Here is a 15282-nt window from a genome sequence, read left to right as displayed (position 1 = left end):
AACTCAGTTCTCAACATCAACATTTGCTTCTATGTCTTGCTGTGCAAACCCATTTAAAAGGAAATTCTGCAAATCACCAATATCATTTCTTTAAAGCTTTAATCCAATTCTTTGCATGTGCTTCAGCAGCACACAAGTACAATTATCTCCTGACAGTGCTATGACTGACCCTCTGAACAAGCCTTCATCCTATATATCCGTCATCCTCTATATCCGTTTCCTGGTTGCCAATGGCTACACATGAGCTTCAGAAGCTGGAACAGACTGAAAAGATTATCACAGGATGTGGGGAAGAGAAACCTCTCACAAAACAGCAGGTCATAGCAACTTAAGTCTTCTTAGAAAAAAAATTTAATTAACAATAAACATCTATAGAGTAACATTTTAAAAATTAACATCAGTTTCACTAGCTATCAATTCGTTTTCATCCATAATTTCTTTGATAGCCTTATTCATTCTGCTTTATCATGGTTTCCCGAGGATTTCACTAATCATATAGTCTTCCCAGTCCATCAGACTCCTCCCCTCACACTGAGTCTTTGCTGCTCCCTATGTGAACTACAGGGAAGCTAGAGCTGGACAGGAAGGATGTTAATTCTCAGTTCTATAGTAGAAAGAGACTGAAAAGAGCAAAGCCAGTAATCCCACTTTGAGAACTAATTCCAATATTTAACAAGCCCCTATTCTCTCTACAACAAACACCAAAATTTAAGAAAGACACATGAACAGAAGCAAGAAGATCCTCAAAAGACCCTGCAAGTCTTTCAGGATACTGCCACTTTCAAACCTGTTACATAGGAGAGTTACCAAGTAAAATGGCACTAAGAACATACAAAACATTAGCAAACAGAGTAAACAGTATTTCTAGTTAACTGACTTACCAAATACGTGGCATTTAATAAAACTCTAGAATGTGCAGACAGGCTGCATCTGAGGCAAATGGTACAAAAGTTCCCTCTGATAGACAGCAGCCTCTCCTGGAAAATAATAATGATGAAAGTTAGTTTTACAAAAATCAGTACTTATCACTTCTTTGATACCTGTTTGTGCCTTTAACTTTTATGATCTCATTTCATGAACACTCTAAGAGTTTCACACAGTGATTTGCCACAGAATGGGCAATAAAAATAAACACACACACAAAAATACTTTTTAGAAATTCAACAACAGAACAGAATAAGGAAATGTCATTTTCTCTCATTCTCAGTCCTCTGAGAACTAGTCTGAGGAGACAAAACATCTATTAAATGCCATTAAAAACAGAAAGAGAGATGGAGATAAGAAACAAAATAATACAAATGACTGAAACACAAAAAGATGTTCAACTTCTGGTCATTACTATAGTTCTAACTTTTAGGATGGTACATGGTGGCTGTTCAGTAAGAATATGTTGAATGGACAGCTAGCTGGACAAATAAAAAATAAACCATCATCAGTTAACAAAGAAAAAATAAATCACATCAGTTAGCAAAGAAATCCACAATAAATCTACTATTTTATCCATCAGACAAACAAAGATTAAAAAAGTAAGGTCTGTTTTGGTCAGTAAAGACTGAATAGGGCTCCACATTGTTAATGGAGATACATATTTTATTAATATAGAAAGCATTTTAACAATATTTCAAAATCTTTTATATATCAAAGGACCTTTGGATCCAGCAATTCTCCTTCAAAGAATTTATCATAAGGAAATAACTAGACTTCTACAGGACTCTTAAAAACTGAGGGAGAAAAAAAAAGTCTGATAGAAAAATGAACTTAAAAATATACTTCACACAGAAAGATATTAAAATGACTTTTATATATTCTATGAAAAGATTATTAACTGCAAAGTGACTATTAAAACTACATTGAGATACTTTGTTTCTAACTACAAATAGGATAGGAAAAACTAAAAAGCATACCAACATACTCGGATAATTAGTTTATGGGAAAAACTCTCATTCATTGCTGGTGCAAATTCAAACTTGTACAACCTCTCACAGAAAGGGATTGAGCAATATTTAAGAAAACTATATTTGCTTTCAGAGAAGGCAATGGCAACCCACTCCAGTAAACTTTTGACCTAACTATCCTATTTTAGGTATTTACCCAAACATACACTTCCAACATACAAAAATATATATAAACAAGGTTAGTTACTGCAGCACTGCTTATAAATTCAAAACACTGGAAATGGTATGAGAGAATGGTTAAGGTTACCACAACAGAGTAACCAAAAGAGGGAGGAAAAGACAAAGGGAGGATGGGACAGTGAGTGCTATAAATTGATATGGAATGGAGTCCAAAACATATTGAAGTGAAATGTTTAATTTAAAAAAGCAAAGAACAAAAGAGTATCTACAGTATGCTAAATTTTGTGTAAAAAGTTAAGAAATAAAAAAAAATAATAAATGTGTTATCTCCTCATACCTGGGGGGGGAAAACCACCAAAAGGGTAATCCAGAGACTGATGGGATTGATTACCTACAAAGGCTGGGTGAAAACAGGGTGAAAAAGAAAGAAGAAATGGGTGACACTGCTTTGAGTGTATATATATATATAATTCTGACTTTTGGAACCATATTAATGCTTCACATGCTCAAAGATAAGTAAGATCAATTAGGATGGGGAGAAAAACTTAGAATACAACAGAAATGAATTGTATTGCAAATGACTAACATAACTATGTTACAGAAAGAAAGTTGGGGAGAAAACTAACCCAAGTAACTTTTGAATGTGGTTTCTTGCTCAGTGATGTCCAACAGAAAGATAATGGATGCCACATATGTAATTTAAAATCTTCTAGCAGCCATGTTAAAATGGTTAAAATTAACTTTATTTACTTTATCTAATATATCTAAAATATTTCAACATATTATTTAAATATTATTGGGATATTTCACATTTCTTATTTCATATTAAGTTTACAAAATCCAGTACATCTCAATTCATGCAGTTAGTGGCTACTTTATTGACCAGTGGATATTTAGACTATATGCCCATAGGATAAGGAAAACAAATATTGAACTCTACTTCAGTTCAGTTCAGTTCAGTTCAGTCGCTCAGTCGTGTCCGACTCTTTGCAACCCCATGAATCACAGCATGCCAGGCCTCCCTGTCCATAGGAGATGTCTTCTAAGCAGTGGTATGAAACTATTCTCTGGTATTCTAGGACTAGTCCAATAAGTAAAAATGCAAACCATAGGGACAAGTTTCTCACTTTTGGAAGAGGGGGTTATAAATACACAATGAATAAACCCTGTAGTGTTGGACTGGAATCAGAAGTATCAATATAAACTCATTGCTTTCAGAAGACAAAAAAAGATGTATATGAATGTGTATATGAGTGACAAGGGCAAGGCAATAGGAAACAGCAATCAGCTTGCATGGGCTCCCACTGACCAAATCAGTAACAGCATCAAAATAAATAATGAAATAAAGTATTATAAGTAAGTATAAGAGACATGACGGAATTAGAAAATCACCATTTAGGAACCATCATGAAAATGATTCAGGCAGATATACAAAAGTTAGTAAAGGTTCAAGGAGAAGTAGGAAATTTATAAAATCTCAAAGTACCTTTTCAAAGATACCTCAAAATTAAAAACATAATGTCAATGTACTTAATCACTGAACTATACACTTTGGTTAAAATGGTTAAAATGATAAATTTTATGTATATTTTACCACCAAAGTAATTATAAAAGGAAAAACAGTAACTTTGCACTGGAAAACCTGGCAAATACTACCTTTAAAGGAGTTATCCAAGACCACATTACTAATATTTCAATATCCTGTGCCTCCTGACACAATGCCCTGAGAAGCATAACGTTACTTCTGCGGTAGTCCTGCCAGAAATGGGTAATCTGAAGCCAGTAATGAGAAAACAGCAGATAAACCCAATTTATAAGCATTCTACAAAAGAACTGATGCCTTTGAATTGTGGTGCTGGAGTAGACTCTTGAGAGTCCCCTGGACTTCAATGAGATCAAACCAGTCAATTCTAAAGGAGATTAACCCTGAATATTCATTAGAAGGACTGATGCTAAAGCTGAAGCTCCAATACTTTGGCCACTTGATGCGAAAAGCTGACTCATGGAAAAGACCCTGATACTGGGAAAGATCGAAGGCAAAAGGAGAAGAGGACCACAGAGGATGAGATGGTTAGATAGTATCACTGACTCAATGGACATGAAACTGACCAAACTCCAGGAGACAGTGAAGGACAGGGATGCCTGGCAAGCTGCAGTCCACGGGATGGCAGGGTTGGACACGACTTGGCGACTCAACAATAATAACAGCAAAATAACTGGCCTGGACTCTTCAAAAATGTTAATGTCCTGCAAAAGCAAAGACTGAGGAAACGCTCCAGATTAAAGGAAACTAAAGAGACATGACAATTGAATACACTCCAAGAGCCAGAATTTTCTTTTGCTACAAAACAGTACATTATTGGGATAATGAGTGAAATCTGAATAAGTCTGTGGACTACAGTGTAATATTAAATCAATGTTAATTTCTTGATTTTGATAACTGTAGTATGCTTTCATAAAAGAACGTCCTTGCCTTTAGAAAATATACTCTCAAGTATTTAGGTAAATAGGGATAGGTCTGTATCTTACTCTCAAACAGGGAAAACACTCTCCCTTTATTGTTAGAAGACCTTCATATTTCCAACATTAAAAGAACATAAACATACAAAATATGGAAGCTTTAAGAATAAAAAACTCTAAAGCAAATACTTCTCCATTTAGTGGACAGAGAAAATTCAGTCATTATAATACCAGGAAGATTGTAGGCCTGACCTTACATACAAACTCATTAATGATCAGGAGAGTGCAAATAACACATTTAATTAAATTTGCTCATTTATCTATTTTGGGAAGTACTATTAACAGCATTAACAGCACTGAGAGAGAGTAGGAATATAAAAGGACAGAGATTAAAAACAATGGCCCAAAACAACCAAACTGGAGAGTGAATAGAAGGCTAGGTAAAATTAGAAGCTTAAAAGAATGAAAGAAAGATATCAGACACTTAAATACTATCAATTTTAAGGCAGACTGTTGCTATATGAAGCAATTTTGGCAAACACCAATGCTAAATGAGGAAATATATATATATATATAAATGTATATTATGTATCTATACACATAGCACATACATGCATACGTATACATACATACCCATCACCTTTTTCCCTGTAAGAGACTGGTAATCCTAACTAAGTAAGGATTCATGAAGGGAGAACACCCTAAAAACAGAGGACTACTGATGCAGTTTGATAAGAGTAGTTTCATACTCATAGTTTCACAAATACAGAAACTCGATCAAGGATCACCAATGAAGAATTAAACTATCCTAAGCATGGCAACCCACTCCAGTATTTTTGCCTGGAAAATTCATTCCATGGACAAAGAAGCCTGGAGAGCTGCAGTCCATGGGTCGCAGAGTCGAACATGACTGAAGCAGTCTGGCACACACACACAGACTATTAGTTCTGTTATCTACCCTAGATTCTTCAACTAGCTACCCTTGGGTTATCCTTATTTTCCCTCATTTTTCTCTCCAGGCACTGAGCATTCAAAATAGTCTACATTTCCCAACCTCTCCTGCAGGAAGATGTGGCTCTGTGACCAACAGAACATGAGCAAAAGTGGCACATCTAACTTTCAGGAAGTATCCTCAAAGGGAAGAAGATGTGTCCTCTTCCTCCTTTCTGCTGGTTCATATGTGGATGAAGAGGCTGGAACTCCAACAGCCACCTTAGACCAGCAGGCAACTTTGGAAAAGAACAGAATCCACGCACAGTGGTGCAACGACGTGACGCCGTGACAACCACGACTGTCCCAGGCTGCTTCTGGAAGTCGTGACAGTGACAGAAATGAACTTTCATCACGCTTAAGTCTCTATTATTTGACTGCAACCAAATCTTATCCTAATTAATATAACCTCTATACTAATGTACACTCCAGAGTTTCTTCCTTTCTCTAAACAATCTTCCACTGGTCCTTTGCTGGTTTCCTTTTCTGCTTCACACTCTTTTACCATGAATATTCCCCAATATTCTATCCTTGGTCAAACTTCACAGTGAGGAAAATCTGTCTTTTCTGCTCTTCTCCCACTAAGTTCACACATTCTAAAAAGCTTCATTCCTATGTGTCTGATCATTTATTTGAGCTCTAATTTTAACTCTAGCTGTCCATTGTTCCATTTGTACAAGATGTAATTAAACAGGAACATAAGTGATTTTTAAAACTAAAAAGATAAATAGACAAAACGGTGATGGCAGCAATAGTAGTTGCTGTGATGGCAATAAACAGCTAACACCGAGCTTTTAAAATATGCCAGGCACCGTTCTAGTAACTAATCCTCATGATAATCCTATGAAGCAGGAAGTATTATCACCATCCTCCTTTTAAAAATGAGGAAATGGAGGCAAGTTAAGGCAAGTTAAGAAACTTATTCAAGATACAGAATTAATGTACTAAAGAGATCATTCAAACCTAGTCTTCCAGAACCCACCCTCTTAACCAGCATGCACTAGCATCTCTTCTCCGAATGTTATCACAGCTTAAGGTTGTTCTCAGCAGTGATTACAGTTATTTAAATATCCAGCATGGTAATAAATTTAAGGCCTCTGCAGATTAACTTTTAGGGACCGTCAAATATCACTTAGAAATAAATATGGTAAATAAGATGAGTGATCAAGCAAGATAATATTCTTGGGCACAAAAGATATGACCATAAAGTAATGAGACTGGTTTTCTTGTATGGCTCTATTGGTTCTGAAAGCAGTTCCAAAAGACAAATCCAAAGAATATTTATTTGCTAGAATAAATGCATAGTCTTAAGAATGATTACTTTAAAAGGGACAGTATTCATTTATAATAAATTTAATAATGAAGATCTTTACTTTTAAAGTACAAGATTTTTCAACTACCACTCAAACCTACAACTTGTAAAAGCACCTGAACTCAGTATCTTTCTCCCTAGACCTCTAGGAGATCCTTCCTCAATGTCACTATCAAAATGCTAAAATACACGTATCTGTCAAACTCAAAACTTTGAGGTATTCCAACTTTCAGCTTTTCTAACCCTACACTTCTTGCTCTTCCTCCACAAGAGCTTTACACCTTCTATGTCTACATTATTCCATGACTGTCCTATTGCCTACCCTAAAGCCACTCCCTACTTGGGGTTACCCCTCTAAGCCACCACAACAATCTTTCTCAAATACTGTTTTCATCATCACTTTCAACAAAAATATCATCTTTAAGGATCAAATCTAAGTTCTTCAGCCCAGCCTTCAGAGCCTTCCATTAATTCTTCATTATCCTTATACACATGTAAACCTAGCAAATCATCTCTCTACTACACATCATCTTCCATTTGTGAAATATTAAAATACCCCTTCTGTCTCATACAGTTCACACACTGCACTTCTTGCTTCTAGCTTCTCACCACTCTATGTGGAATTTTCCTCTGTCCTCTCAATTTGTCATTCTATCACTTCCTTCAAGATCCTCCTCTTCCATAGAGTCCTAATAACCTCAAATAGATACTGCTCTATTTTACATTTAGTAGAATGGGGTGAACTGCAAAGACTGACCAGACTACGTAAGAAAACAGGCATCCCAGAAATAAACGCACACTTAGAGGGTCCGTTAATCCACAATGCTGGAGGCGAGACTACGCAGTGGGGAAAGTGGTCTCTTCAATACATGCTGGTGGGAAAACTGGACACCCACGTGTAAAACAATTTAACTACACCACTTTCTTACACCAAGTAAAAAATAAACTCAAAATGGATGAAAGACTTAAACGTAAGACCTAAAACCATAAAACTGCTAGAAGAAAACACAGGCAGCGCACTCTTTGTCATCAGTCTCAGCAATATTTTTTGGAATCTGTTTCCTTGGGAAGGGGAACAAAACCAAAAATAAACAAATGGAACTACATCAAGCTCAAAAGCTGCTGCAAAGCAAAGGAAACCATCAACAAAATGAAAGGGCAGGCCTCGTTATGTGTTGCTTAGGTTGTGAGGTTATGGGTTTTGTTGTTCTTTAAACTTTTCTGTATTTTCCAAGTTTTCCACAGTAAGCATGTATTTGATATTTTTTTAAGAAAAAAGTATTTCTAAAAAAGAAACTAATCATTTTATTTAATTTTTTAAAATGAGTTTACCTATGAGGGCTTCCCTGGTGGCTCAGCAGTAAAGACTCCGCCTGCAATGCAGGAGACACGCAGAAGCCGCAGGTTCAATCCCTGAGGCAGGAAGATCCCCTGGAAGAGAAATGGCAACCCACTCGAGGATTTTTGCCTGGGAAATCTCATGGACAGAGAAGCCTGGCAGGCTACAGGCCACAGGGTTGCAAAAGTGTTGGACACGACTTAGCGACTCAACAACCACCAAATGAAGGCAGTTAACAGGCCTGCGGCAAAAGCTGGCTTGGTGTTTGTATTCTGAATATGCAAAATAAAACGAGTGCTTAAGGGAAAATTTTAGTGTAATAAAAACTGTATAAACATGTTACTTGATTTACTACTAATATCTGCAGTTCTTCCCTCTTGGCTAATTACAAATGTCTACAAGAACTCCCCAAATAACAGACAAAAACTCAAAAAACTCACTCAACAAGCTCTTGGCCATGCCCTCCTGGTTCCCTCCTGCAGTCTTTCGCAGTTCCCTCCCTGACATTTCTAAGTCAGCCCTTTGCTCTGCATCTGTTTACCCCTCTTTCTAACTGCCTCAGTCTGACTGTCCCTCCTAAGGGTTTCTGATGTCCCCTCTCTGTCTCTGACTAACCCTCACTCTCTGCTTTTTGTTGGGTACCCTCTTTCTGTCTCAGGGACAAGTTACGCACCCCAGTGTGAGACTTTTCCTCTCTGTCTCTGCCCTTCCGTCAGCCTTTCCCCTAGTCACCTCATTTCCAAGACATTCTTGTTAACTTTTCCCTCTACTCTTTATAAACAAACAGGGTTGGTATTATTAACCCTATTTTACAGATGACAAGAAAAAAACAAACAGGGCTACTGGTATAAACTTCAGAGGGGAATGTTTAAATCCAAGGACTTCCCTTCTCTAATACTCATCTGGCATTCCATGGCAAAGAACCTGAAACAGCCCATATGCAAGCCAGTATTAACACTACACCTATTTTTTCCTAAGAGGCAAATCTCATAATAAGAATACCACACACCATTTGCCCATATTTTTGCCTTAGCACCAAGTTAAACAGTAATGCATTTGTCCATTCTAGAAATTCATATCACTGTATGTACAGGTTAACTCATGTTATTTGGGAACCTCAGAATATTAGACACCAGAATCTGCTGTTTCTAACACTGCTTCTCTGCTTCTCTGTTGTTATCCCTAGTCTAAACCAGCCATGTTTGACATAAAAATAAATAATAATAGAAAATTTTTAAAAAGGGCACAAGGGACAACAGATTAAATAAAACCGAAGAACAAATTTGAAGAATTAAAAAACTAGACAGAAGGCTAGCATGAGACTGCGAAATGGCACAGCACAGACTGTGAGCAATGGGTCCATGTTCTACTGAGAGGAAATATTCTCTCCACACGCAGGTTTACTGCTGCACAGCAATAGCCTGTAACTGCTCTTCTATCGAAACCTCTGACAAATGGAATTCCCCTGTAATTCAATAAACTCTCAGGAGCTCAGGAGTTACCCAGGCTTCATTCATCCTACCGGGCTCATTAACAGAAAACTCTTCATGTTTCCCCCACTAGCTAAGAGCACATTTTCTGGTGGGTGGCATAGTAGAAGTAGGTTCTCTTTTAAGACATAAACATCCTAGTTCCATTTCTTCTCACTTTTCCTGTGGGTGGAATGCCTGCAACCAATACAATTCAACCAAGAGAAACGTCTAAAATATAGTTCAGGTTTAGTTCAGTTCAGTCACTCAGCCGTGTCCGACTGTTTGCGACCCCATGAATCGCAGCACGCCAGGCCTCCCTGTCCATCACCGACTCCCGGAGTTCACCCAGACTCACGTCCATCGAGTCAGTGATGCCATCCAGCCATCTCATCCTCTGTCGTCCCCTTCTCCTCCTGCCCCCAATCCCTCCCAGCATCACAGTCTTTTCCAATGAGTCAACTCTTCCCATGAGGTGGCCAAAGTACTGGAGTTTCAGCTTTAGCACAGGTCACCAGTTTTACACACAGTGTGAGTGCTAGTCTTGTACTGCAGGTTTATATAATTAAAGATCTACACTTTTACTTTTGACACTAGTTCATTTACTTCTGTCATGTCTAATGAGTGCACAAGTTCCAAATCAACAATACACTAGTCTTCTCGCTCATTCTGGTGGGATATTTTGTAAATGGTGAGCTAATAAGGACAGGGTCACAGATTGAAACACATTAGACAATTAGTTTTGCTATTTTTCAGGGCTCAGTGGGCACAGTCAACAAACTTAACCTTGGCTAAAAAAATTACAGTGATCATGTGAAGCTTTATGAGAGTGAACATATATGTATCACCTAAATTCATGACTATAAGAAAATATAATAACTAAACACAGTAACAATAATACTGTCTTTCACTAACCCTGAAAATGGGTCTATCTTCCAAAAATTTCTTTTAAAGAAAAAAGAACAAAAATGTTTAAAACATAAAGGAAAAAATAATATGTTACAGCACACAAATCAGATTTTAATGGAAATGACTATTGTTATAGTTTATACACAAGTCTGTAGTAAAAAAAATAATAATTGTCATCTTGCTGATTCTTAACTACAGGTCAGGGTGAAACTGGTAAAGTGGAGCCAGGGGAAAACACATCAAAAAAGAGAGTAAAGGAAACAGTTCCTAGACATTTGCATCTTCAGACATCAGTCAACACAGCATGTGAAGGAATGAAAAGTAAACATTTCAATTCTTAACTCTAAGACTCTGCTTGGACCAACAAATCGGTTTTCTCTACTAGACATTCCCTCTTGGTTTCTCTAAACTCTCACTCCTTGTAGATACACACACCCCAGTGCCCCCATAAGCACCTGTCACTAAGTTACCACATTCAGAAACTGAGAGTCACCAAATCTTCTGGCCCCTACCCACTACATGGAACTTTTAGAGTCAAATAGTCTGGCTTAAAAAAAAAAAAAAAGGCAGGGAGGGTGGGAAGCCAATAAAAAATTCTCTATAAAACTCTATCCTAGTCAATAGTCTATATCTAAGTCATTAACATAGATAACTGTTCTGCTACAAGCTATAATGTGCAGAAAGACACAAAACTAAATTCTTACTATGGGTTATCAATGAAGCACTAGCCCAATAACACACCCCAACAACAAGAGCATTCTGGAAACTTCTAAACATAAAAAATAGCCTAATATAATCTTTATATAAAATGCAACTGCTTTAAAAAAAAAAAAAGCCTGCAATCTGAGCACTTCTTACTGCTTCTTTAAGTTTATGGGTTAAGGATAACTATCCTCACTTACCAACAACAACAAAAAAACTGAATCTTAAGAAAATACGTTACCTAAAATTTCATGACTTTTTACCATCATCATAGTCATCAATTAGAATAGCAACAAAATAATGAGCAAATACTCACTCCAGCACTACTTTATATTCACATCTCATTTAATCCGTATAGACACCTTATCAGGTAAATGCTATCATCTTCATTTCAGAAATTAGTAGACAAGCTTAAAGAGGTGAAATAATTCGCCACAACTCATGAACTGGAAGTCACAGCACCAGGATTTCAACTCAAATTTGTTCAGCTTTATACATTCAACAATTGTACTGCCATCCTTTGGTTTTAGAACCACATTCAAGTATTTTCCAAGCAATGATTTCAGAAATAATACAAGACTACCTACTTACTATACTGCCAAACCCACAAAAAGTTGACTGTAAAATCCTCACTCTTTACAAGGGGAAAGAGAAACAAAGTCACCTGCGGAGTCTCAGACTTACTATACTGCCAAACCCACAAAAAGCTGACTGTAAAATCCTCACTCTTTACAAGGGGAAAGAGAAACAAAGTCACCTGCGGAGTCTCAGACTGAACTGCCGGAATAAAAACTACACAAGAATCCTGGCTGTTTATATTCTGAATTCTAACTATAAGGTAACACAGACTCCTAACACATGTAGCAGGACAGGTAAAAATAACCCCAATATTTCTCATTTCAGCTAGTATACATTCAAGTTAGTGACACTGTGATACAATCAGAGCTAGGTTTAGAACAAGTAGTACCTCAAAAGGGCCAACCAGCTGGAGACAAGCTTAGCACTACACATGAGGAGCATGAAGTACTTTCTGGGATACTTGTACACTGTGTAGCACTGAAGAAAGGATGGCTGTAACAAAGCAAGACAGAGCAAGACTGCTCCTAAGTGCGTGCACGCAGCGCTGGTGGGACAGAACAAGCCAAATTCTGGTGGACCTTAAAATCCAGACGAAGTTTAAAACTGACTCCACAGGTGATAGGGCCCTAATGTTACCTCTTCCCCAGGAACACGACATAAGAACATCTGTATGGTTCACACTCGTTTCCAAAGACATTTTTCCCCTATGTATTTATTAACTCATTTGATCTTCATACGGTTCACGATCACGTTTATGATCAAGTTCATAAACACATAAACACGATTTGAAAATTCAACTGACCTGGGCTGGAGACAGAGAGACCGTGAGATTGTTATATGTGAAACATGCTTTCTCACACATGTCATTTCTAATAAACTGCTCGACACTGGAAGGCAGGAAGGCCAAAGACGATCACCCCCATTTTTCAGATTGGGAAACCCGGGAGGCAATAAACGGGCTACAAAAGATAACAGATCCAGCAAGTGGCAGACCCGAGACTCTACCCAGGACATCAGATTCCAAATCCTGTGCTTCTTCCCTGCTCAACTCTGAGAAGAGGCTTTTATTGGTAAAGAAAACTTTAAAAAGCGGACTTGGAGTTTTCCGCGGGTGGCCCAAGAAAACCAGGAAGTATACCCTCCCTGGCGAACAGACAGTTCACTCCCAGCTCATGGCCCGGGGGCTCCCAGCCAGCCCAGCGGACTCGCTCCAGAGGCTCAGGGCTCCCGCCCCGAAATCGCCCGAAGCCCCGGGTGGCCCCCGCTGTCCACAGCCTCCTAACCACTGGGGAGAAAAAGGGGTGCCCAAGTCCCCACTCAGTACCTGTTGAAACACAGGAAAGGAACTGCCCCTTCGCAGAGAGTATCTGAGGAGAGCACCCAAAGCAAGCACGGAGCCCAGAGAAGGAAAAAGGGTTCTGAGACCGTCCCCCGCAACCCAGGGCCCGCAAGGGTCGAAGGGCGGGAGCCGGCCACGCGTCACGTGAGAAGAAAAATACCGGTAACGAAAGGGGAAAGCAAGCTTGTCCCAAGACTTGAGGGAGACGTGGAAGCCACGAGCCCCAGGCTGGAGTGCGGAGGGAGGGAGGGACAGGTACGCGAAGCAACTCGTTACCCGGGGCGCCTTAGCTGGCCGCATCCGCCGCCTCCTCCAAGCTCTAGCTCTTCCGCTCGAGCCTCCGAGACGTGCGCCAGGCCTCGGCTCCGCCCCCCAGCGCAGCGCGGCCTTCTGGGGACTGTAGTCTCCTCGAGGCCGGCCTGCGTAGGCGGCCTCCGGGTCACGTGGCGGGGAAGAGTAGGCAGAAGAGCGCAGCCCCCGCGGTGTGTGGGGTGCTGTCCGCTCACTCTTCCCCTTCCCTCTCAGCTATAAAGGGGTCAGAGCTCCTAACGTCCCTCACAGACGTACCATCCCTCCTCTTCACAGCAAAGCTTCTTGAAAAAGGTAGTCTGAACTCGCTGTCGCCACTTCCTCCTTCGTCCTCTGCCCGGCAGCTTCTGCCCCGAAAGAAAGTGCCCTTGTCACCATCATTCACTGAAGGTAGTTTCAAGTTACTGCTGCTAAGTCGCTTCAGTCGTGTCCGACTCTGTGAGACCCCATAGACTGCAGCCCACCAGGCTCCCCCGTCCCTGGGATTCTCCAGGCAAGAACACTGGAGTGGGTTGCCATTTCCTTCTCCAGTGCATGAAAGTGAAAAGTGAAAGTGAAGTCGCTCAGTCATGTCTGACTCTTCGCGACCCCATGGACTGCAGCCTACCAGGCTCCTCCATCCATGGGATTTTCCAGGCAAGAGTACTGGAGTGGGGTGCCATTGCCTTCTAGCTTTAAGCACCATTTGATGCTGTTGGACATTATCACTTATTTTATAACTATCTTCAGGTTTTCCTTCTTCCTCTCTGGTCATTCTTCTCCGTCTCCTTCAAGAATTCTTTTTCTAACCTGCTTCTTAAATATCAGAGTTCTTGGAGAACACTAATATTTAAGTCTCCCTTTGGGCTTCCCTGGTGACTCAGATGGTAGAGCCTGCCTGCAATACAGAAGACTGAGGTGCAATCCCTGGGTTGAGAAGATCCGCCGGAGAAGGAAATGGCCACCCACTCCAGTATTCTTGACCTGGGAAATCCCGCGGACAGAAAAGCTTGGCGGGCTCCATTGGGTCGCAAAGAGTTGGACACAATTGAGCAACTAATATTTTCACGTCCAACAAGCACCTTAAATGTAGCAACTTTAAAAGTGACTCTTCCTCCTCCCTGTTCACTAACACTCACTTCAACCTTGAACTTAGATTCCTCTGTCTCACTTCTTCCACTGGGTCCAAATGGGCACCAGATTGTGTAGATTCTATGTCCTGAGCATCTCTTGAATCTGTTTCCACTTCACACCCACCGCCAGAGATTTAAATCAGACACGTCTCATTTTTTACCTGGTTACAGCGAGGGCTTCCTTACTGGGCCCAGCACTTCAGCACCTCTGCAAGTTCCTCCCAACTGCCATCAGCACCTCTGTGGGTTCCTCCCCACTGCCATCAGGCCTATTTATATAACCAGAAAAATTTAATCACATCACACTTTCGGTTAAACCAATTAAAGGATCCACTTGATTGGCTTTGAGAAGAGAAAAGGAAGGGTATCTCTTGAGTGATTTTTACAAAACGTAGAGGCCAGGCCCACTAAGTCTCTATCCTTATAGCAGTAAAATTAAATCATGTCACACTTGGGAGCTTCCTTGGTGGCTTAGATGGTAAAGCGTCTGCCTACAACGCGGGAGACCCGGGTTCAATCCCTGGGTTGGGAAGATCCTCTGGAGAAGGAAATGGCAACGCACTCCAGTATTCTTGCCTGGAGAATCCCATGGACGGAGGAGCCTGATAGGCTACAGTCCATGGGGTCACAAAGAGTGACGCGACTGAGCGACTTCACTTTCACTTCCACACTTGGTTAAACCATTTA

At 39.9% G+C, this 15282-nt stretch overlaps 1 protein-coding gene across 10 annotated transcripts in view; it reads right to left on the bottom strand.

The window, feature by feature from the left end:
- R3HCC1L (R3H domain and coiled-coil containing 1 like) overlaps window positions 1–13555 on the bottom strand; it is a 72037-nt gene extending 58482 nt beyond the window's left edge. For 2 of the 10 annotated variants that reach the window (XM_019953058.2, XM_019953057.2), the window contains exons 1-2: window positions 13451–13555; window positions 882–977 (exon numbers count right to left, since the gene is read on the bottom strand). The gene's annotated coding sequence lies outside the window, so the exon portion shown is untranslated. The other 8 variants (XM_070780614.1, XM_019953060.2, XM_070780615.1 and 5 more) reach the window with 6 other exon arrangements.
- Window positions 13556–15282: the final 1727 nt, after the last annotated feature.

This window comes from Bos indicus, chromosome 26, assembly GCF_029378745.1.
Source record: "Bos indicus isolate NIAB-ARS_2022 breed Sahiwal x Tharparkar chromosome 26, NIAB-ARS_B.indTharparkar_mat_pri_1.0, whole genome shotgun sequence".
In the NCBI taxonomy this organism is placed as follows: Eukaryota; Metazoa; Chordata; class Mammalia; order Artiodactyla; family Bovidae; genus Bos; species Bos indicus.
This window is presented reverse-complemented; position numbering and strand designations above follow the sequence as displayed.